Source organism: Oncorhynchus clarkii, chromosome 33, assembly GCF_045791955.1.
Source record: "Oncorhynchus clarkii lewisi isolate Uvic-CL-2024 chromosome 33, UVic_Ocla_1.0, whole genome shotgun sequence".
Taxonomy (NCBI): Eukaryota; Metazoa; Chordata; class Actinopteri; order Salmoniformes; family Salmonidae; genus Oncorhynchus; species Oncorhynchus clarkii.
This window is the reverse complement of record NC_092179.1, coordinates 35,487,118-35,513,311: the sequence shown is the minus strand read 5'-3', so window position 1 is coordinate 35,513,311 and position 26,194 is coordinate 35,487,118.

Genomic DNA, 26,194 nt, shown 5'->3' with positions numbered 1-26,194 from the left:
CCGACAGTGCAGTGATATGCTTGTGCTTCTAGTTCCGACAGTGCAGTGAAATGCTTGTGCTTCTAGTTCCGACAGTGCAGTGAAATGCTTCTAGTTCCAACAGTGCAGTGAAATGCTTGTGCTTCTAGTTCCGAGAGTGCAGTGAAATGCTTGTGCTTCTAGTTCCGACAGTGCAGTGAAATGCTTCTAGTTCCGACAGTGCAGTGAAATGCTTGTGCTTCTAGTTCCGACAGTGCAGTGAAATGCTTGTGCTTCTAGTTCCGACAGTGCAGTGAAATGCTTGTGCTTCTAGTTCCGACAGTGCAGTGAAATGCTTGTGCTTCTAGTTCCGACAGTGCAGTGAAATGCTTGTGCTTCTAGTTCCGACAGTGCAGTGAAATGCTTGTGCTTCTAGTTCTGACAGTGCAGTGAAATGCTTGTGCTTCTAGTTCCGACAGTGCAGTGATATCCAACGGCTTCACAACAGCAACCCAACACACACACATCTAAAGGAATGGAATTAAGAATATCTAATATCTGGACAAGCAATATCAGAGTGGTATAGCCTAAGATACAGGAGAATAGGATAGAATACAGTGTTAACATATGAGATGAGTAATGTAAGATATGTAAACATTATTAAAGTGACCAATGATTTCAAGTATGTATGTTGGCAGCAGCCTGTCTGAGTTAGTGATGTCTGTTTAACAGTCTCATGGTCTTGAGACAGGGTTTTTTCCTATTGTGTTATTGACTGTATGTTTGTTAACTCCATGTGTAACTCTGTGTTGTTGTTTTTTGTGTTGAACTGCTTTGCTTTATCTTGGCCAGGTCACAGTTGTAAATGAGAACTTGTTCTCAACTGGCCTACCTGCTTTGATGCACCTGTACTGACCTCGCCTTCTGGATGATAGCGGTGTGAACAGGCAGTGACTCAGGGGTTGTCTTCTCTGGAAACGTCTGTCTTTGGCAGTCTGCCACCCCCCTTCCCTTATCCCAGCCCCTCTCTCTCCTCTCCTCTCCTCTCCTCTCCTCTCCTCTCCTCTCCTCTCCTCTTCTCTCCTCTCCTCTCCTCTCCTCTCCTCTCCTCTCCTCTCCTCTCCTCCCTCTCTCTCTCTCCCTCCCTCTCCCCTCAGCCTCCTCCCTCTCTCTCCCCCCCTCTCCCCTCTTCCCCTCAGCCTCCTCCCTCCCCCCTCTTCCCCTCAGCCTCCTCCCTCCCCCCTCCTCCCCTCAGCCTCCTCCCTCCCTCCCCCGTTCCTCCCCTCAGCCTCCTCCCTCTCTCTCCCTCCCTCCCTCCCTCCCCCTCCTCCCCTCAGCCTCCTCCCTCTCTCTCCCTCCCTCACCCCTCCTCCTCTCAGCCTCCTCCCTCTCTCTCACTCCGCCCCTCTCCCCTCAGCCTCCTCCCTCTCTCTCCCTCCCTCACCCCCCCTCCCCTCAGCCTCCTCCCTCTCCCTCCCTCCCTCCCTCCCTCCCTCCCTCCCTCCCTCCCTCCCTCCCTCCCTCCCTCCCTCACCCCTCCTCCCCTCAGCCTCCTCCCTCTCCCTCCCTCCCTCACCCCTCCTCCCCTCAGCCTCCTCCCTCTCCCTCCCTCCTCCCCTCAGCCTCCTCCCTCTCCCTCCCCCCTCTCCCTTCAGCCTCCTCCCTCCCCCTCGCTCCCCCCTGTATGTTGACGCACCACGGCTGGTCCTCCTCAGCCACATTTTCACCAGAAGGGGGAGAAGGCCTGGGGTGAGAGGGGTTAGACGGGAGCGGGTGATGGGAGAGGAACAGACAGTGAAGTTACTCCACCCAGAGACAGCTCACGGAGGGTGACTGACTGAGATGCTACTGGCTGATTCCAGGCCAGCGTGGACGGAAAATATTTGTTGTATCTCAGATTGTTCTGGCGATTCACACGTGGAAATATTTATTGGGAGGAAACGCTTTAACATTTGTATCACAAACCATTATTGAGAAAATCCTGCTGAAAGCGGCCATTTTTAGGCCCCTAGCTCTACCCATAGATTTCTGCAGCGACGTAGTGTCCCCCACAAGTGACAGAACACTGAGCCAATCACGGCGTAACTAGAGAACATTACCAACCCCTACGCTCTGTATTTCCCATGAATAGATGGTGAAGGAATGGGACACCTCATGTTGAAAGGAATGGGACACCTCATGTTAAAAGGAATGGGACACCTCATGTTAAATGGAATGGGACACCTCATGTTAAATGGAATGGGACACCTCATGTTAAATGGAATGGGACACCTCATGTTAAAAAGGAATGGGACACCTCATGTTAAATGGAATGGGACACCTCATGTTAAATGGAATGGGACACCTCATGTTAAATGGAATGGGACACCTCATGTTAAATGGAATGGTGAAGGAATGGGACACCTCATGTTAAATGGAATGGTGAAGGAATGGGACACCTCATGTTAAATGGAATGGGACACCTCATGTTAAATGGAATGGGACACCTCATGTTAAATGGAATGGGACACCTCATGTTAAATGGAATGGGACACCTCATGTTAAATGGAATGGGACACCTCATGTTAAAAGGAATGGGACACCTCATGTTAAATGGAATGGGACACCTCATGTTAAATGGAATGGGACACCTCATGTTAAATGGAATGGGACACCTCATGTTAAATGGAATGGGACACCTCATGTTAAATGGAATGGGACACCTCATGTTAAAAAGGAATGGGACACCTCATGTTAAATGGAATGGGACACCTCATGTTAAATGGAATGGGACACCTCATGTTAAATGGAATGGGACACCTCATGTTAAATGGAATGGGACACCTCATGTTAAATGGAATGGGACACCTCATGTTAAATGGAATGGGACACCTCATGTTAAAAGGAATGGTGAAGGAATGGGACACCTCATGTTAAATGGAATGGGACACCTCATGTTAAATGGAATGGTGAAGGAATGGGACACCTCATGTTAAATGGAATGGTGAAGGAATGGGACACCTCATGTTAAATGGAATGGGACACCTCATGTTAAATGGAATGGGACACCTCATGTTAAATGGAATGGGACACCTCATGTTAAATGGAATGGGACACCTCATGTTAAATGGAATGGGACACCTCATGTTAAAAGGAATGGGACACCTCATGTTAAATGGAATTGGACACCTCATGTTAAAAGGAATGGGACACCTCATGGTAAATGGAATGGGACACCTCATGTTAAATGGAATGGGACACCTCATGTTAAATGGAATGGTGAAGGAATGGGACACCTCATGTTAAATGGAATGGGACACCTCATGTTAAAAGGAATGGGACACCTCATGTTAAATGGAATGGGACACCTCATGTTAAATGGAATGGTGAAGGAATGGGACACCTCATGTTAAATGGAATGGGACACCTCATGTTAAAAGGAATGGGACACCTCATGTTAAATGGAATGGGACACCTCATGTTAAAAGGAATGGGACACCTCATGTTAAAAGGAATGGGACACCTCATGTTAAAAGGAATGGTGAAGGAATGGGACACCTCATGTTAAAAAGGAATGGGACACCTCATGTTAAATGGAATGGGACACCTCATGTTAAATGGAATGGTGAAGGAATGGGACACCTCATGTTAAAAAGGAATGGGACACCTCATGTTAAAAGGAATGGGACACCTCATGTTAAAAGGAATGGGACACCTCATGTTAAAAGGAATGGTGAAGGAATGGGACACCTCATGTTAAAAAGGAATGGGACACCTCATGTTAAATGGAATGGGACACCTCATGTTAAATGGAATGGGACACCTCATGTTAAATGGAATGGGACACCTCATGTTAAATGGAATGGGACACCTCATGTTAAAAGGAATGGTGAAGGAATGGGACACCTCATGTTAAATGGAATGGGACACCTCATGTTAAATGGAATGGTGAAGGAATGGGACACCTCATGTTAAATGGAATGGTGAAGGAATGGGACACCTCATGTTAAATGGAATGGGACACCTCATGTTAAATGGAATGGGACACCTCATGTTAAATGGAATGGGACACCTCATGTTAAATGGAATGGGACACCTCATGTTAAAAGGAATGGGACACCTCATGTTAAATGGAATGGGACACCTCATGTTAAATGGAATGGGACACCTCATGTTAAAAGGAATGGTGAAGGAATGGGACACCTCATGTTAAATGGAATGGGATACCTCATGTTAAATGGAATGGTGAAGGAATGGGACACCTCATGTTAAATGGAATGGTGAAGGAATGGGACACCTCATGTTAAATGGAATGGGACACCTCATGTTAAATGGAATGGTGAAGGAATGGGACACCTCATGTTAAATGGAATGGTGAAGGAATGGGACACCTCATGTTAAAAGGAATGGTGAAGGAATGGGACACCTCATGTTAAAATGGAATGGGACACCTCATGTTAAAAGGAATGGGACACCTCATGTTAAAAGGAATGGGACACCTCATGTTAAAAAGGAATGGGACACCTCATGTTAAATGGAATGGGACACCTCATGTTAAATGGAATGGGACACCTCATGTTAAATGGAATGGGACACCTCATGTTAAATGGAATGGGACACCTCATGTTAAATGGAATGGGACACCTCATGTTAAATGGAATGGGACACCTCATGTTAAAAGGAATGGTGAAGGAATGGGACACCTCATGTTAAATGGAATGGTGAAGGAATGGGACACCTCATGTTAAATGGAATGGTGAAGGAATGGGACACCTCATGTTAAATGGAATGGGACACCTCATGTTAAATGGAATGGGACACCTCATGTTAAATGGAATGGGACACCTCATGTTAAATGGAATGGGACACCTCATGTTAAATGGAATGGGACACCTCATGTTAAATGGAATGGGACACCTCATGTTAAATGGAATGGGACACCTCATGTTAAATGGAATGGGACACCTCATGTTAAAAGGAATGGGACACCTCATGTTAAATGGAATGGGACACCTCATGTTAAATGGAATGGGACACCTCATGTTAAATGGAATGGGACACCTCATGTTAAATGGAATGGGACACCTCATGTTAAATGGAATGGGACACCTCATGTTAAATGGAATGGGACACCTCATGTTAAATGGAATGGTGAAGGAATGGGACACCTCATGTTAAATGGAATGGGACACCTCATGTTAAAAGGAATGGGACACCTCATGTTAAATGGAATGGGACACCTCATGTTAAATGGAATGGTGAAGGAATGGGACACCTCATGTTAAATGGAATGGGACACCTCATGTTAAAAGGAATGGGACACCTCATGTTAAATGGAATGGGACACCTCATGTTAAAAGGAATGGGACACCTCATGTTAAAAGGAATGGGACACCTCATGTTAAAAGGAATGGTGAAGGAATGGGACACCTCATGTTAAAAAGGAATGGGACACCTCATGTTAAAAGGAATGGGACACCTCATGTTAAAAGGAATGGGACACCTCATGTTAAAAGGAATGGTGAAGGAATGGGACACCTCATGTTAAAAAGGAATGGGACACCTCATGTTAAAAGGAATGGGACACCTCATGTTAAAAAGGAATGGGACACCTCATGTTAAAAGGAATGGGACACCTCATGTTAAATGGAATGGGACACCTCATGTTAAAAGGAATGGGACACCTCATGTTAAATGGAATGGTGAAGGAATGGGACACCTCATGTTAAATGGAATGGTGAAGGAATGGGACACCTCATGTTAAAAGGAATGGGACACCTCATGTTAAATGGAATCGGACACCTCATGTTAAATGGAATGGGACACCTCATGTTAAAAGGAATGGTGAAGGAATGGGACACCTCATGTTAAATGGAATGGGACACCTCATGTTAAATGGAATGGGACACCTCATGTTAAATGGAATGGGACACCTCATGTTAAAAGGAATGGTGAAGGAATGGGACACTTCATGTTAAATGGAATGGGACACCTCATGTTAAAAGGAATGGTGAAGGAATGGGACACCTCATGTTAAAATGGAATGGGACACCTCATGTTAAAAGGAATGGGACACCTCATGTTAAAAGGAATGGGACACCTCATGTTAAAAAGGAATGGGACACCTCATGTTAAATGGAATGGGACACCTCATGTTAAATGGAATGGGACACCTCATGTTAAATGGAATGGGACACCTCATGTTAAATGGAATGGGACACCTCATGTTAAATGGAATGGGACACCTCATGTTAAATGGAATGGGACACCTCATGTTAAAAGGAATGGTGAAGGAATGGGACACCTCATGTTAAATGGAATGGTGAAGGAATGGGACACCTCATGTTAAATGGAATGGTGAAGGAATGGGACACCTCATGTTAAATGGAATGGGACACCTCATGTTAAATGGAATGGGACACCTCATGTTAAATGGAATGGGACACCTCATGTTAAATGGAATGGGACACCTCATGTTAAATGGAATGGGACACCTCATGTTAAATGGAATGGGACACCTCATGTTAAATGGATTGGGACACCTCATGTTAAATGGAATGGGACACCTCATGTTAAAAGGAATGGGACACCTCATGTTAAATGGAATGGGACACCTCATGTTAAATGGAATGGGACACCTCATGTTAAATGGAATGGGACACCTCATGTTAAATGGAATGGGACACCTCATGTTAAATGGAATGGGACACCTCATGTTAAATGGAATGGGACACCTCATGTTAAATGGAATGGTGAAGGAATGGGACACCTCATGTTAAATGGAATGGGACACCTCATGTTAAAAGGAATGGGACACCTCATGTTAAATGGAATGGGACACCTCATGTTAAATGGAATGGTGAAGGAATGGGACACCTCATGTTAAATGGAATGGGACACCTCATGTTAAAAGGAATGGGACACCTCATGTTAAATGGAATGGGACACCTCATGTTAAAAGGAATGGGACACCTCATGTTAAAAGGAATGGGACACCTCATGTTAAAAGGAATGGTGAAGGAATGGGACACCTCATGTTAAAAAGGAATGGGACACCTCATGTTAAAAGGAATGGGACACCTCATGTTAAAAGGAATGGGACACCTCATGTTAAAAGGAATGGTGAAGGAATGGGACACCTCATGTTAAAAAGGAATGGGACACCTCATGTTAAAAGGAATGGGACACCTCATGTTAAAAAGGAATGGGACACCTCATGTTAAAAGGAATGGGACACCTCATGTTAAATGGAATGGGACACCTCATGTTAAAAGGAATGGGACACCTCATGTTAAATGGAATGGTGAAGGAATGGGACACCTCATGTTAAATGGAATGGTGAAGGAATGGGACACCTCATGTTAAAAGGAATGGGACACCTCATGTTAAATGGAATGGGACACCTCATGTTAAATGGAATGGGACACCTCATGTTAAAAGGAATGGTGAAGGAATGGGACACCTCATGTTAAATGGAATGGGACACCTCATGTTAAATGGAATGGGACACCTCATGTTAAATGGAATGGGACACCTCATGTTAAAAGGAATGGTGAAGGAATGGGACACTTCATGTTAAATGGAATGGGACACCTCATGTTAAAAGGAATGGTGAAGGAATGGGACACCTCATGTTAAAAGGAATGGGACACCTCATGTTAAATGGAATGGGACACCTCATGTTAAAAGGAATGGGACACCTCATGTTAAAAGGAATGGGACACCTCATGTTAAAAGGAATGGGACACCTCATGTTAAAAGGAATGGGACACCTCATGTTAAATGGAATGGGACACCTCATGTTAAAAGGAATGGTGAAGGAATGGGACACCTCATGTTAAATGGAATGGGACACCTCATGTTAAATGGAATGGTGAAGGAATGGGACACCTCATGTTAAAAGGAATGGGACACCTCATGTTAAAAGGAATGGGACACCTCATGTTAAATGGAATGGTGAAGGAATGGGACACCTCATGTTAAAAGGAATGGGACACCTCATGTTAAATGGAATGGGACACCTCATGTTAAAAGGAATGGGACACCTCATGTTTAAAGGAATGGGACACCTCATGTTAAAAGGAATGGGACACCTCATGTTCGCCATTGGAAGCAATCACTCTCAATTAATTACATGTATTTCATGAAGCTCTTTTTACATCAGCAGTTGTCACAAAGTGCTTTACAGACGCCTGTCCTGACCAATCACAACGACAGGAGGGGACAGTGACAGGACAGTCACAACGACAGGAGGGGACAGTGACAGGACAGTCACAACGACAGAACAGTCACAACGACAGGAGGGGACAGTGACAGGACAGTCACAACGACAGAACAGTCACAACGACAGGAGGGGACAGTGACAGGACAGTCACAACGACAGGACAGTCACAACAACAGGAGGGATAGTGACAGGGCAGTCACAATGACAGGACAGTCACAACGACAGGAGGGGACAGTGACAGGACAGTCACAACGACAGGACAGTCACAACGGCTGGACGGGGCAGTGACAGGACAGTCACAACGACAGGACAGTCACAACGACAGGACAGTCACAACGATAGGACAGTCACAACGATAGGACAGTCACAACGGCTGGATGGGGCAGTGACAGGACAGTCACAACGATAGGACAGTCACAACGACAGGGCAGTGACAGGACAGTCACAACGACAGGGCAATGACAGGACAGTCACAACGACAGGACGGGACAGTGACAGGACAGTCACAATGACAGGACGGGGCAGTGACAGGACAGTCACAACGACAGGACAGTCACAACGACAGGACAGTCACAACGGCAGGACAGGGTAGTGACAGGACGGGGCAGTGACAGGACAGTCACAACGGCTGGACGGGGCAGTGACAGGACAGTCACAATGACAGGACGGGGCAGTGACAGGACAGTCACAACGACAGGACAGTCACAACGACAGGACAGGGTAGTGACAGGACGGGGCAGTGACAGGACAGTCACAACGACAGGGCAGTCACAACGACAGGACAGGGCAGTGACAGGACAGGACAGTGACAGGACAGTCACAACGACAGGACAGTCACAATGACAGGACGGGGCAGTGACAGGACAGTCACAACGATAGGACAGTCTCAAGGACGGGGCAGTGACAGGACAGTCACAACGACAGGACTGGACAGTGACAGGACAGTCTCAAGGACGGGGCAGTGACAGCACAGTCACAACGACAGGACAGTCACAACGACAGGACGGGACAGTCACAATGACAGGACAGGACAGTGACAGGACAGTCACAACGACAGGACAGGACAGTGACAGGACAGTCACAGTGACAGGACAGGACAGTGACAGGACAGTCACAATGACAGGACAGGACAGTGACAGGACAGTCACAGTGACAGGACAGGACAGTGACAGGACAGTCACAATGACAGGACAGGACAGGACAGGACAGTCACAATGACAGGACAGGACAGGACAGTGACAGGACAGTGACAGGACAGTCACAGTGACAGGACAGGACAGTGACAGGACAGTCACAATGACAGGACAGGACAGGACAGGACAGTCACAATGACAGGACAGGACAGGACAGGACAGGACAGGACAGGACAGTGACAGGACAGTGACAGGACAGGACAGTGACAGGACAGTGACAGGACAGGACAGGACAGTGACAGGACAGTGACAGGACAGGACAGTGACAGGACAGGACAGTGACAGGACAGGACAGGACAGTGACAGGACAGGACAGTGACAGTGACAGGACAGGACAGGACAGTGACAGGACAGGACAGGACAGTGACAGGACAGTGACAGGACAGGACAGTGACAGGACAGGACAGGACAGGACAGTGACAGGACAGGACAGGACAGGACAGTGACAGTGACAGGACAGGACAGTGACAGGACAGGACAGGACAGTGACAGGACAGGACAGTGACAGTGACAGGACAGGACAGGACAGTGACAGGACAGGACAGTGACAGTGACAGGACAGGACAGGACAGTGACAGGACAGGACAGGACAGTGACAGGACAGGACAGGACAGTGACAGGACAGGACAGTGACAGGACAGGACAGTGACAGGACAGTGACAGGACAGTGACAGGACAGGACAGTGACAGGACAGGACAGGACAGTGACAGGACAGGACAGTGACAGGACAGGACAGTGACAGGACAGTGACAGGACAGGACAGGACAGTGACAGGACAGGACAGTGACAGGACAGTGACAGGACAGGACAGGACAGGACAGTGACAGGACAGGACAGTGACAGGACAGTGACAGGACAGGACAGGACAGTGACAGGACAGTGACAGGACAGGACAGGACAGGACAGTGACAGGACAGGACAGGACAGGACAGGACAGTAACACAGTTGTCTTGCAGGCTATTTTGTATTACTGTATGTCTCTCTCTCTACAGAGAAATCCAGGAGACTAATCAATTGGACACAGTCAGAGCATGGAGTCCATGTTTCTGTTATAACCCCCCCCCCCCCCCCCTTACCCATGAAATGGACCCGATGACATCTGATTCACATCAACCACAACAAATCAACCGTAGCCTTCGTTCCAGGGACGACAGCATCAGAACTGTAGCTGAGAGGAATCCAGAGCCGACTGAAGATCAGGAGGAGGGTTCACAGACTGATGGAGGAGAGGAGTGTTGATTCATACTGAGGTCCTTGTTACATTATAACACCAACGGTTAACAGAGCCGACTGTCAGTTCGTCTGAACTAGGCTACAGCCTCTATCCTCTAGACTACAGCCTCTATCCTCTAGACTACAGCCTCTAGACTACAGGCACTGTCCTCTAGACTACAGCCTCTAGACTACAGGCACTGTCCTCTAGACTACAAGGACGACAGCCACTGTCCTCTAGACTACAGCCTCTGTCCTCTAGACTACAGCCTCTAGACTACAGCCACTGTCCTCTAGACTACAGTCTCTAGACTACAGCCTCTAGACTACAGCCACTGTCCTCTAGACTACAGCCACTGTCCTCTAGACTACAGCCTCTATCCTCTAGACTACAGCCACTGTCCTCTAGACTACAGCCACAGTCCTCTAGAGTACAGCCACTGTCCTCTAGACTACAGCCACTGTCCTCTAGACTACAGCCTCTAGACTACAGCCACTGTCCTCTAGACTACAGCCACTGTCCTCTAGACTACAGCCTCTAGACTACAGCCACTGTCCTCTAGACTACAGCCACTGTCCTCTAGACTACAGCCACTGTCCTCTAGACTACAGCCTCTAGACTACAGCCACTGTCCTCTAGACTACAGCCACTATCCTCTAGACTACAGCCACTGTCCTCTAGACTACAGCCTCTATCCTCTAGGCTACAGCCTCTAGACTACAGCCACTGTCCTCTAGACTACAGCAACTGTCCTCTTGACTACAGCCTCTAGACTACAGCCTCTAGACTACAGCCACTGTCCTCTAGACTACAGCCACTGTCCTCTAGACTACAGCCACAGTCCTCTAGATTACAGTCTCTAGACTACAGCCTCTATCCTCTAGACTACAGCCTCTAGACTACAGCCACTGTCCTCTAGACTACAGCCACGGTCCTCTAGACTACAGCCTCTAGACTACAGCCACTGTTCTCTCAACTACAGCCTCTAGACTACAGCCACTGTCCTCTAGACTACAGCCTCTAGACTACAGTCACAGTCCTCTAGACTACAGCCTCTAGACTACAGCCTCTAGACTAGAGCCTCTAGACTACAGTCTCTAGACTACAGTCACGGTTCTCTAGACTACAGCCACGGTTCTCTAAACTACAGTCTCTAGACTACAGCCTCTAGACTACAGCCTCTTAGACTACAGCCTCTAGACTACAGCCACAGTCCTCTAGACTACAGCCTCTAGACTACAGCCACAGTCCTCTAGACTACAGCCTCTAGACTACAGCCACTGTAGCTGCTGGAACCTCCGCTGACTCCTCCAACCACTGTAGCTGCTGGAACCTCCGCTGACTCCTCCCACCACTGTAGCTGCTGTAACCTCCGCTGACTCCTCCCACCACTGTAGCTGCTGTAACCTCCGCTGACTCCTCCATCCACTGTAGCTGCTGGAATCTCCGCTGACTCCTCCAACCACTGTAGCTGCTGGAACCTCCGCTGACTCCTCCAACCACTGTAGCTGCTGGAACCTCCGCTGACTCCTCCAACCACTGTAGCTGCTGTAACCTCTGCTGACTCCTCCCACCACTGCTGGAACCTCCGCTGACTCCTCCCACCACTGTAGCTGCTGTAACCTCCGCTGACTCCTCCATCCACTGTAGCTGCTTGAATCTCCGCTGACTCCTCCAACCACTGTAGCTGCTGGAACCTCCGCTGACTCCTCCAACCACTGTAGCTGCTGTAACCTCTGCTGACTCCTCCAACCACTGTAGCTGCTGGAACCTCCGCTGACTCCTCCAACCACTGTAGCTGCTGGAACCTCCGCTGACTCCTCCCACCACTGTAGCTGCTGGAACCTCCGCTGACTCCTCCCACCACTGTAGCTGCTGGAACCTCCGCTGACTCCTCCCACCACTGCTGGAACCTCCGCTGACTCCTCCCACCACTGCTGGAACCTCCGCTGACTCCTCCCACCACACAGTAAAACGACTAACGTGAAGAAAAAGGAACATAAAATATAATTGCCTGTTTATTTTTTGGACGGTTTAACTTTTTTCAGTCATTCTTGAATTCCCCTCTTGCCGTTTTGGTCATAATACGCAGAGACAGTTTATTTTATCGACTATTACAGTATGCATATATACCTCTTAATGGTCAATGGACTGTTGAGGTACTCAAACAAGCAACACAGTGAAAACCTTGTATCTTATTACAGGTGAGGCTCCATGTTGCTCCTATCCCAGTTCACTCTGGCTTGGGGTTTTATTTAGAGGGTAAAAACCCTCTGTGTTGTGTGCTTGGATGCTATGATGACAGGCGTATTATTTCATAATGTAGTTAAATATGGAGGTTTCTTTTCAATAAGATGTTTGTCCTTGTTGTTTCTTGGCCTTACATCACGCCAGACGTAAGACGTTATGATTGTCACAACGCGGCTCAGCTCACGTGACGTAGCTAATATATCCAGTGTTTAATATAGGCCCCCTGTACAGAACCGGACCCTTGTACAGAACCGGACCCCTGTACAGAACCAGACCCCTGTACAGAACCAGACCCCTGTACAGAACCGGACCCCTGTACAGAACCAGAACCCTGTACAGAACCGGACCCCTGTACAGAACCAGACCCCTGTACAGAACCGGACCCCTGTACAGAACCGGACCCCTGTACAGAACCAGACCCCTGTACAGAACCGGACCCCTGTACAGAACCGGACCCCTGTACAGAACCAGACCCCTGTACAGAACCAGACCCCTGTACAGAACTAGACCCCTGTACAGAACCGGACCCCTGTACAGAACTAGACCCCTGTACAGAACTGGACCCCTGTACAGAACCGGACCCCTGTACAGATCCAGACCCCTGGACAGAACTAGACCCCTGTACAGAACCAGACCCCTGTACAGAACTAGACCCCTGTACAGAACTGGACCCCTGTACAGAACTGGACCCCTGTACAGAACTAGACCCCTGTACAGAACTGGACCCCTGTACAGAACTGGACCCCTGTACAGAACTAGACCCCTGTACAGGACATAACTAGACCCCTGTACAGAACTAGACCCCTGTACAGAACAGAACTAGACCCCTGTACAGAACTAGACCCCTGTACAGAACAGAACTAGACCCCTGTACAGAACAGAACTAGACCCCTGTACAGGACAGAACTAGACCCCAGTACAGAACAGAACTGGACCCCTGTACAGAACAGAACTGGACCCCTGTACAGAACAGAACTGGACCCCTGTACAGAACAGAACTGGCCCCCTGTTCAGAACAGAACTAGACCCCTGTTCAGAACAGAGTGGATGGACCCTGTATAGAACAGAATGGATGGACCCCTGTACAGAACAGAACTGGCCCCCTGTTCAGAACAGAACTAGACCCCTGTATAGAACAGAGTGGATGGACCCCTGTATAGAACAGAATGGATGGACCCCTGTACAGAACAGAATGGATGGACCCCTGTACAGAACAGAATGGATGGACCCCTGTATAGAACAGAATGGATGGACCCCTGTACAGAACAGAATGGATGGACCCCTGTACAGAACAGAATGGATGGACCCCTGTATAGAACAGAATGGATGGACCCCTGTACAGAACAGAATGGATGGACCCCTGTACAGAACAGAATGGATGGACCCCTGTATAGAACAGAGTGGATGGACCCCTGTATAGAACAGAATGGATGGACCCCTGTATAGAACAGAATGGATGGACCCCTGTATAGAACAGAATGGATGGACCCCTGTACAGAACAGAATGGATGGACCCCTGTACAGAACAGAATGGATGGACCCCTGTACAGAACAGAATGGATGGACCCCTGAATAGAACAGAATGGATGTATCCCTGTACAGAACAGAATGGATGGACCCCTGTATAGAACAGAATGGATGGACCCCTGAATAGAACAGAATGGATGGACCCCTGTATAGAACAGAATGGATGGACCCCTGTATAGAACAGAATGGATGGACCCCTGTACAGAACAGAATGGATGGACCCCTGTATAGAACAGAATGGATGGACCCCTGTATAGAACAGAATGGATGGACCCCTGTATAGAACAGAATGGATGGACCCCTGTATAGAACAGAATGGATGGACCCCTGTATAGAACAGAATGGATGGACCCCTGTATAGAACAGAATGGATGGACCCCTGTATAGAACAGAATGGATGGACCCCTGTATAGAACAGAATGGATGGACCCCTGTACAGAACAGAATGGATGGACCCCTGTATAGAACAGAATGGAAGGACCCCTGTATAGAACAGAATAGACAACCTATTCCTTTATAGTGCACTACTGTTGATCACTGAATTATAGAACATATTGCCCACCTGCAGTGAAGTCATTCAACTTTCCAAGACCCCCCCCCCACCTCCCCCTCTATCCACTTTCCCCAAATGCCCCTCCCCTAGCTATACCCTCTCCGAGCCACCACCACCCCCCCCCCCCCCGCTATACCCTCTCCGAGCCACCACCCCCCCTCCCCCAGCTACACCCTCTCCGAGCCACCACCCCCACTCCCCCAGCTATACCCTCTCCGAGCCACCCCCCCAGCTACACCCTCCTCGAGCCACCACCCCCCCTCCCCCAGCTATACCCTCTCCGAGCCACCCCCCCCCCCTCCCCCAGCTATACCCTCTCTGAGCCACCCCCCCCCAGCTACACCCTCTCCGAGCCACCCCCCCCCCCCAGCTATACCCTCTCCGAGCCACCACCCCCCCTCCACCAGCTACACCCTCTCCGAGCCACCCCCCCCCTCCACCAGCTACACCCTCTCCGAGCCACCACCCCCCCCTCCCCCAGCTACACCCTCTCCGAGCCACCACCCCCCCCCTCCACCAGCTACACCCTCTCCGAGCCACCACCCCCCCCTCCCCCAGCTACACCCTCTCCGAGCCACCACCCCCCCCCTCCCCCAGCTACACCCTCTCCGAGCCACCACCCCCCCCTCCCCCAGCTACACCCTCTCCGAGCCACCACCCCCCCCTCCCCCAGCTACACCCTCTCCGAGCCACCCCCCCCCTCCCCCAGCTACACCCTCTCCGAGCCACCACCCCCCCTCCACCAGCTACACCCTCTCTGAGCCACCACCCCCCCTCCCCCAGCTACACCCTCTCCGAGCCACCACCCCCCCCTCCCCCAGCTACACCCTCTCCGAGCCACCACCCCCCCTCCCCCAGCTACACCCTCTCCGATCCACCACCCCCCCCTCCCCCAGCTACACCCTCTCCGAACCACCCCCCCCTCCCCCAGCTACACCCTCTCTGAGCCACCCCCCCCCTCCCCCAGCTACACCCTCTCCGAGCCACCACCCCCCTCCCCCAGCTACACCCTCTCCGAGCCACCACCCCCCCCTCCCCCAGCTACACCCTCTCCGAGCCACCACCCCCCCTCCCCCAGCTACACCGTCTCCGAGCCACCACCCCCCCCCCAGCTACACCCTCTCCGAGCCACCCCCCCTCCCCCAGCTACACCCTCTCCGAGCCACCCCCCCCTCCCCCAGCTACACCCTCTCCGAGCCACCCCCCCCTCCCCCAGCTACACCCTCTCCGAGCCACCACCCCCCTCCCCCAGCTACACCCTCTCCGAGCCACCCCCCCTCCCCCAGCTACACCCTCTCCGAGCCACCACCCCCCCTCCCCCAGCTACACCCTCTCCGAGCCACCACCCCCCTCCCCCAGCTACACCCTCTCCGAGCCACCCCCCCTCCCCCAGCTACACCCTCTCCGAGCCACCACCCCCCCTCCCCCAGCTACACCCTCTCCGAGCCACCACCCCCCCTCCCCCAGCTACACCCTCTCTGAGCCACCCCCCCCCTCCCCCAGCTACACCCTCTCCGAGCCACCACCCCCCTCCCCCAGCTACACCCTCTCCGAGCCACCACCCCCCCCTCCCCCAGCTACACCCTCTCCGAGCCACCACCCCCCCTCCCCCAGCTACACCGTCTCCGAGCCACCACCCCCCCCCCCAGCTACACCCTCTCCGAGCCACCCCCCCTCCCCCAGCTACACCCTCTCCGAGCCACCCCCCCCTCCCCCAGCTACACCCTCTCCGAGCCACCCCCCCCTCCCCCAGCTACACCCTCTCCGAGCCACCACCCCCCTCCCCCAGCTACACCCTCTCCGAGCCACCCCCCCTCCCCCAGCTACACCCTCTCCGAGCCACCACCCCCCCTCCCCCAGCTACACCCTCTCCGAGCCACCACCCCCCGTCCCCCAGCTACACCCTCTCCGAGCGAGTGTTTATCATGTTAGTGTTTAATTAACATATTAGTATGTAACATGTTTCATCCTGAGCTATTGTCTTAATACATAGTATTATTGAGTGCATCAGGGAACTACAGCCTCTAGACTACAGCCACTGTCCTCTAGACTACAGCCACTAGAGCCTCTAGACTACAGCCACTGTCCTCTAGACTACAGCCACTGTCCTCTAGACTACAGCCTCTAGACTACAGCCACTGTCCTCTAGACTACAGCCACTGTCCTCTAGACTACAGCCACTGTCCTCTAGACTACAGCCTCTAGACTACAGCCACTGTCCTCTAGACTACAGCCACTATCCTCTAGACTACAGCCACTGTCCTCTAGACTACAGCCTCTATCCTCTAGGCTACAGCCTCTAGACTACTGCCACTGTCCTCTAGACTACAGCAACTGTCCTCTTGACTACAGCCTCTAGACTACAGCCTCTAGACTACAGCCACTGTCCTCTAGACTACAGCCACTGTCCTCTAGACTACAGCCACAGTCCTCTAGATTACAGTCTCTAGACTACAGCCTCTATCCTCTAGACTACAGCCTCTAGACTACAGCCACTGTCCTCTAGACTACAGCCACGGTCCTCTAGACTACAGCCTCTAGACTACAGCCACTGTTCTCTCAACTACAGCCTCTAGACTACAGCCACTGTCCTCTAGACTACAGCCTCTAGACTACAGTCACAGTCCTCTAGACTACAGCCTCTAGACTACAGCCTCTAGACTAGAGCCTCTAGACTACAGTCTCTAGACTACAGTCACGGTTCTCTAGACTACAGCCACGGTTCTCTAAACTACAGTCTCTAGACTACAGCCTCTAGACTACAGCCTCTTAGACTACAGCCTCTAGACTACAGCCACAGTCCTCTAGACTACAGCCTCTAGACTACAGCCACAGTCCTCTAGACTACAGCCTCTAGACTACAGCCACTGTAGCTGCTGGAACCTCCGCTGACTCCTCCAACCACTGTAGCTGCTGTAACCTCCGCTGACTTCTCCCACCACTGTAGCTGCTGTAACCTCCGCTGACTTCTCCAACCACTGTAGCTGCTGTAACCTCCGCTGACTCCTCCCACCACTGTAGCTGCTGTAACCTCCGCTGACTCCTCCATCCACTGTAGCTGCTGGAATCTCCGCTGACTCCTCCAAGAACAGAATGGATGGACCCCTGTATAGAACAGAATGGATGGACCCCTGTACAGAACAGAATGGATGGACCCCTGTACAGAACAGAATGGATGGACCCCTGTACAGAACAGAATGGATGGACCCCTGAATAGAACAGAATGGATGGATCCCTGTACAGAACAGAATGGATGGACCCCTGTATAGAACAGAATGGAAGGACCCCTGTATAGAACAGAATAGACAACCTATTCCTTTATAGTGCACTACTGTTGATCACTGAATTATAGAACATATTGTCCACCTGCAGTGAAGTCATTCAACTTTCCAAGACCCCCCCCCCACCTCCCCCTCTATCCACTTTCCCCAAATGCCCCTCCCCTAGCTATACCCTCTCCGAGCCACCACCACCCCCCCCCCCCAGCTATACCCTCTCCGAGCCACCACCCCCCCTCCCCCAGCTACACCCTCTCCGAGCCACCACCCCCACTCCCCCAGCTATACCCTCTCCGAGCCACCCCCCCAGCTACACCCTCCTCGAGCCACCACCCCCCCTCCCCCAGCTACACCCTCTCCGAGCCACCCCCCCCCTCCCCCAGCTACACCCTCTCCGAGCCACCACCCCCCCTCCACCAGCTACACCCTCTCTGAGCCATCACCCCCCCTCCCCCAGCTACACCCTCTCCGAGCCACCACCCCCCCCTCCCCCAGCTACACCCTCTCCGAGCCACCACCCCCCCTCCCCCAGCTACACCCTCTCCGATCCACCACCCCCCCCTCCCCCAGCTACACCCTCTCCGAACCACCCCCCCCTCCCCCAGCTACACCCTCTCTGAGCCACCCCCCCCCTCCCCCAGCTACACCCTCTCCGAGCCACCACCCCCCTCCCCCAGCTACACCCTCTCCGAGCCACCACCCCCCCCTCCCCCAGCTACACCCTCTCCGAGCCACCACCCCCCCTCCCCCAGCTACACCCTCTCCGAGCCACCACCCCCCCTCCCCCAGCTACACCGTCTCCGAGCCACCACCCCCCCCCCAGCTACACCCTCTCCGAGCCACCCCCCCTCCCCCAGCTACACCCTCTCCGAGCCACCCCCCCCTCCCCCAGCTACACCCTCTCCGAGCCACCCCCCCCCCCCAGCTACACCCTCTCCGAGCCACCACCCCCCTCCCCCAGCTATACCCTCTCCGAGCCACCACCCCCTCCCCCAGCTACACCCTCTCCGAGCCACCCCCCCCCCCCCCAGCTACACCCTCTCCGAGCCACCCCCCCTCCCCCAGCTACACCCTCTCCGAGCCACCACCCCCCCTCCCCCAGCTACACCCTCTCCGAGCCACCACCCCCCCTCCCCCAGCTACACCCTCTCCGAGCCACCACCCCCCTCCCCCAGCTACACCCTCTCCGAGCCACCCCCCCTCCCCCAGCTACACCCTCTCCGAGCCACCACCCCCCCTCCCCCAGCTACACCCTCTCCGAGCCACCACCCCCCGTCCCCCAGCTACACCCTCTCCGAGCGAGTGTTTATCATGTTAGTGTTTAATTAACATATTAGTATGTAACATGTTTCATCCTGAGCTATTGTCTTAATACATAGTATTATTGAGTGCATCAGGGAACTACAGCCTCTAGACTACAGCCACTGTCCTCTAGACTACAGCCACTAGAGCCTCTAGACTACAACCACTGTCCTCTAGACTACAGCCACTGTCCTCTAGACTACAGCCTCTAGACTACAGCCACTGTCCTCTAGACTACAGCCACTGTCCTCTAGACTACAGCCACTGTCCTCTAGACTACAGCCTCTAGACTACAGCCACTGTCCTCTAGACTACAGCCACTATCCTCTAGACTACAGCCACTGTCCTCTAGACTACAGCCTCTATCCTCTAGGCTACAGCCTCTAGACTACTGCCACTGTCCTCTAGACTACAGCAACTGTCCTCTTGACTACAGCCTCTAGACTACAGCCTCTAGACTACAGCCACTGTCCTCTAGACTACAGCCACTGTCCTCTAGACTACAGCCACAGTCCTCTAGATTACAGTCTCTAGACTACAGCCTCTATCCTCTAGACTACAGCCTCTAGACTACAGCCACTGTCCTCTAGACTACAGCCACGGTCCTCTAGACTACAGCCTCTAGACTACAGCCACTGTTCTCTCAACTACAGCCTCTAGACTACAGCCACTGTCCTCTAGACTACAGCCTCTAGACTACAGTCACAGTCCTCTAGACTACAGCCTCTAGACTACAGCCTCTAGACTAGAGCCTCTAGACTACAGTCTCTAGACTACAGTCACGGTTCTCTAGACTACAGCCACGGTTCTCTAAACTACAGTCTCTAGACTACAGCCTCTAGACTACAGCCTCTTAGACTACAGCCTCTAGACTACAGCCACAGTCCTCTAGACTACAGCCTCTAGACTACAGCCACAGTCCTCTAGACTACAGCCTCTAGACTACAGCCACTGTAGCTGCTGGAACCTCCGCTGACTCCTCCAACCACTGTAGCTGCTGTAACCTCCGCTGACTTCTCCCACCACTGTAGCTGCTGTAACCTCCGCTGACTTCTCCAACCACTGTAGCTGCTGTAACCTCCGCTGACTCCTCCCACCACTGTAGCTGCTGTAACCTCCGCTGACTCCTCCATCCACTGTAGCTGCTGGAATCTCCGCTGACTCCTCCAAGAACAGAATGGATGGACCCCTGTATAGAACAGAATGGATGGACCCCTGTACAGAACAGAATGGATGGACCCCTGTACAGAACAGAATGGATGGACCCCTGTACAGAACAGAATGGATGGACCCCTGAATAGAACAGAATGGATGGATCCCTGTACAGAACAGAATGGATGGACCCCTGTATAGAACAGAATGGAAGGACCCCTGTATAGAACAGAATAGACAACCTATTCCTTTATAGTGCACTACTGTTGATCACTGAATTATAGAACATATTGTCCACCTGCAGTGAAGTCATTCAACTTTCCAAGACCCCCCCCCCACCTCCCCCTCTATCCACTTTCCCCAAATGCCCCTCCCCTAGCTATACCCTCTCCGAGCCACCACCACCCCCCCCCCCCAGCTATACCCTCTCCGAGCCACCACCCCCCCTCCCCCAGCTACACCCTCTCCGAGCCACCACCCCCACTCCCCCAGCTATACCCTCTCCGAGCCACCCCCCCAGCTACACCCTCCTCGAGCCACCACCCCCCCTCCCCCAGCTACACCCTCTCCGAGCCACCCCCCCCCTCCCCCAGCTACACCCTCTCCGAGCCACCACCCCCCCTCCACCAGCTACACCCTCTCTGAGCCACCACCCCCCCTCCCCCAGCTACACCCTCTCCGAGCCACCACCCCCCCCTCCCCCAGCTACACCCTCTCCGAGCCACCACCCCCCCTCCCCCAGCTACACCCTCTCCGATCCACCACCCCCCCTCCCCCAGCTACACCCTCTCCGAACCACCCCCCCCTCCCCCAGCTACACCCTCTCTGAGCCACCCCCCCCCTCCCCCAGCTACACCCTCTCCGAGCCACCACCCCCCTCCCCCAGCTACACCCTCTCCGAGCCACCACCCCCCCCTCCCCCAGCTACACCCTCTCCGAGCCACCACCCCCCCTCCCCCAGCTACACCCTCTCCGAGCCACCACCCCCCCTCCCCCAGCTACACCGTCTCCGAGCCACCACCCCCCCCCCAGCTACACCCTCTCCGAGCCACCCCCCCTCCCCCAGCTACACCCTCTCCGAGCCACCCCCCCCTCCCCCAGCTACACCCTCTCCGAGCCACCCCCCCCCCCCAGCTACACCCTCTCCGAGCCACCACCCCCCTCCCCCAGCTATACCCTCTCCGAGCCACCACCCCCTCCCCCAGCTACACCCTCTCCGAGCCACCCCCCCCCCCCCCAGCTACACCCTCTCCGAGCCACCCCCCCTCCCCCAGCTACACCCTCTCCGAGCCACCACCCCCCCTCCCCCAGCTACACCCTCTCCGAGCCACCACCCCCCCTCCCCCAGCTACACCCTCTCCGAGCGAGTGTTTATCATGTTAGTGTTTAATTAACATATTAGTATGTAACATGTTTCATCCTGAGCTATTGTCTTAATACATAGTATTATTGAGTGCATCAGGGAACACAGTTTAAAAAGTGTTCTGTGTTCGTAATCAGCGATGTAAAGAGCACCCGATATTTCCTCGTCATTTCAATAGCTGTAGTTTAGGGGGGTTTTCTGGTTAACTAGCCACTCGGTACAACGTCACGTTCTATTAGAACCTTCTTGATCCCCTTCGGAACCGTAATCCATTCCAGAGTTCTGGAACGTTGTCAAGGTTACCCCCCTTTTTTTTTTGTCTTGGAAAGGGGAGCGGGCGGAGTGAGTGCTAACGACTGTTTTCACTACACAGACATTCCTGCTGTGAGAGGATAAAACGCCACGCAGCCATTCTGTCTAATGTTCAAATTGCTTATCTTAAAAGAGACCCCAAAAACCACACTTTATTTTTTTTCTTCCTGCTTTCAACACGTAGGACTCAGTAAGATATGTTACTGCTGATCGTCAGCCAGCATGCCAGTCCTGGAGAGCCTTTCAAATGGAACCCTATTCCCTATAAAGTGCACTACTTTTGAACCAGAGCCATTATGGAGCCCTATGGGTTATTAGAATGGCATTTGGGATTCATCCCGTCTTCTTTCTGAGAGGCCGGGGATCGTTTCTCACAGAGCTGATTGTAAAAACTCCCCCCGGGTGGTTGTGGTTGTGTTGGAGTTGTGTTGGGGTTGTGTTGGGGTTGTGTTGAGGTTGTGTTGGGGTTGTGTTGGGGTTGTGTTGGGGTTGTGTTGGGGTTGTGTTGAGGTTGTGTTGAGGTTGTGTTGAGTAGTTCAACCTGATTACATTCCTCTTAGACCTCAGATGTTGTTCACATACTGAATCTCTCTGTTCTGCACGGACAACAAAGAGAGGTCCCAGATTGTAGCAACGACCAAACAGAACTAACACATCTGGGCTGAATCCTCCTGCTAGCTGATTGGTCAGGACATTGTGAGACGGTTACAGATCACGTAGTGGGAACTCTCTAAATATAACGGAAGAGAAGCCAAGTGATTGGTCATGTGACAAAAATGTGGTACTGTCACGTTCTGACCTTAGTTCCTTTGTTTTGTCTTTTGTTTTAGTATGATCAGGGCGTGAGTTGGGTGGGTTGTCTATGTTAGTTTGTCTATGATTTTCTATTTCTGTGTTTGGCCTGGTATGGTTCTCAATCAGAGGCAGCTGTCAATCGTTGTCCCTGATTGAGAACCATATTTAGGTAGCCTGTGGTCTATTGTGTTTGGTGGGCGGTTGTTTTCAGTCTTTGTGTGTTTGCACCAGACAGAACTGTTCCGGTTGTTTCTTTGTTGTTTTGTTATTCAGTGGTCAGTTTTTATTAAAAAAGATGAACACTTGCCACGCTGCACCTTGGTCCTCACCTTCTTCCCAAGACAGCCGTTACAGCTACCAAGAGTATCTGGGAACGATGCGGAATTGATAAACGTTCTCTTGAACGTCATGAGAAGTTGACAGAATTACATTGTTAAAACATTTCTCAACCTTCCTTTCCACCATTCTGGAACATTCCTGGAACATTTTAGTGACCAGAGTTGTTGACTGGGGAAAACTCTGTCCCCTCCCTCTTATTCAGAGCAGATAACTGGTTGTTGACAGGGGAACACTCTGTCCCCTCCCTCTTAGAGCAGATAACTGGTTATTGACAGGGAGACACTCTAATCCCCTCCCTCTTAGAGCAGATAACTGGTTGTTGACAGGGGAACACTCTGTCCCCTCCCTCTTATTCAGAGCAGATAACTGGTTGTTGACAGGGGAACACTCTGTCCCCTCCCTCTTAGAGCAGATAACTGGTTGTTGACAGGGGAACACTCTGTCCCCTCCCTCTTAGAGCAGATAACTGGTTGTTGACAGGGGAACACTCTGTCCCCTCCCTCTTATTCAGAGCAGATAACTGGTTGTTGACAGGGGAACACTCTGTCCCCTCTTAGAGCAGATAACTGGTTGTTGACAGGGGAACACTCTGTCCCCTCCCTCTTAGAGCAGATAACTGGTTGTTGACAGGGGAACACTCTGTCCCCTCCCTCTTATTCAGAGCAGATAACTGGTTGTTGACAGGGGAACACTCTGTCCCCTCCCTCTTAGAGCAGATAACTGGTTATTGACAGGGAGACACTCTGTCCCCTCCCTCTTAGAGCAGATAACTGGTTGTTGACAGGGGAACACTCTGTCCCCTCCCTCTTATTCAGAGCAGATAACTGGTTGTTGACAGGGGAACACTCTGTCCCCTCCCTCTTAGAGCAGATAACTGGTTGTTGACAGGGAGACACTCTGTCCCCTCCCTCTTATTCAGAGCAGATAACTGGTTGTTGACAGGGGAACACTCTGTCCCCTCCCTCTTATTCAGAGCAGATAACTGGTTGTTGACAGGGGAACACTCTGTCCCCTCCCTCTTATTCAGAGCAGATAACCACTGTCATGGAACATCTATCAACTTGTGAAAACATGATGATTCTTTGTTAAATGGATGTTGGCTGAAAACGTTGATTTTCAGAAGGGATTTCATGGCACCAACCCCACCTCGGGGTTACGTCAGCGGGGAGCTGTACGAGGCGTGAGAGGGGAACACCACCCATGATAATAACAATAATCACAATCTCACAACACCACAAAATCAACAGCCGATTCAGAACCAACACAACCTGACGTCATCTTTAACCCGCCGTCAGACTGAGCCGTACTGAGACTCTTCCAGTCTGCTCCTGGCTCCAGGAGGGACGAAGGCCGTGGCCCAAGTGGCAGCCTAGTCCCTATGCAGTGCACTACATTTGACCAGGGCTGCATAGGGCTACGTAGGGAATAGGGAATGCCATTTGGGAGGCAGCCGTAGTATCATCCAGGACGCTGCGTCTGAACCTGATCCCTTGGCGACAAACGGGGGAGGGGAGGCCTGGGGGGGGAGGAGGGGGAGGACTGAGGGGGGAGGGAGGAGGCCTGGGAGGAGGCCTGGGGGAAGGCCTGAGGAGGCCTGGGGGGGGGGGGGGGGGGGGCCTGGGGGAGGCCTGGTGTCTGGGGGGGGGGGGGGGGGGGGGGGGGGGTTTGGACCAAGCAGAGTATACGGAACATACATAAAACCTTAAGCCATGACCGGGTTCAAAGGTCCGGAGTGGACAGATTCCTGCTCTGCGTTGTAACAGCCATGACCGGGTTCAAAGGTCCGGAGTGGACAGATTCCTGCTCTGCATTGTAACAGCCATGACCGGGTTCAAAGGTCCGGAGTGGACAGATTACTGCTCTGCGTTGTAACAGCCATGACCGGGTTCAAAGGTCCGGAGTGGACAGATTCCTGCTCTGCGTTGTAACAGCCATGACCGGGTTCAAAGGTCCGGAGTGGACAGATTCCTGCTCTGCGTTGTAACAGCCATGACCGGGTTCAAAGGTCCGGAGTGGACAGATTCCTGCTCTGCGTTGTAACAGCCATGACCGGGTTCAAAGGTCCGGAGTGGACAGATTCCTGCTCTGTGTTGTAACAGCCATGACCGGGTTCAAAGGTCCGGAGTGGACAGATTCCTGCTCTGTGTTGTAACAGCCATGACCGGGTTCAAAGGTCCGGAGTGGACAGATTCCTGCTCTGTGTTGTAACAGCCATGACCGGGTTCAAAGGTCCGGAGTGGACAGATTCCTGCTCTGTGTTGTAACAGCCATGACCGGGTTCAAAGGTCCGGAGTGGACAGATTCCTGCTCTGCGTTGTAACAGCCATGACCGGGTTCAAAGGTCCGGAGTGGACAGATTCCTGCTCTGCGTTGTAACAGCCATGACCGGGTTCAAAGGTCCGGAGTGGACAGATTCCTGCTCTGTGTTGTAACAGCCATGACCGGGTTCAAAGGTCCGGAGTGGACAGATTCCTGCTCTGTGTTGTAACAGCCATGACCGGGTTCAAAGGTCCGGAGTGGACAGATTCCTGCTCTGTGTTGTAACAGCCATGACCGGGTTCAAAGGTCCGGAGTGGACAGATTCCTGCTCTGTGTTGTAACAGCCATGACCGGGTTCAAAGGTCCGGAGTGGACAGATTCCTGCTCTGCATGGTAACAGCCATGACCGGGTTCAAAGGTCCGGAGTGGACAGATTCCTGCTCTGTGTTGTAACAGCCATGGTTTTCCTGGCGCGGGTTTTCACTGCTCGACGCTA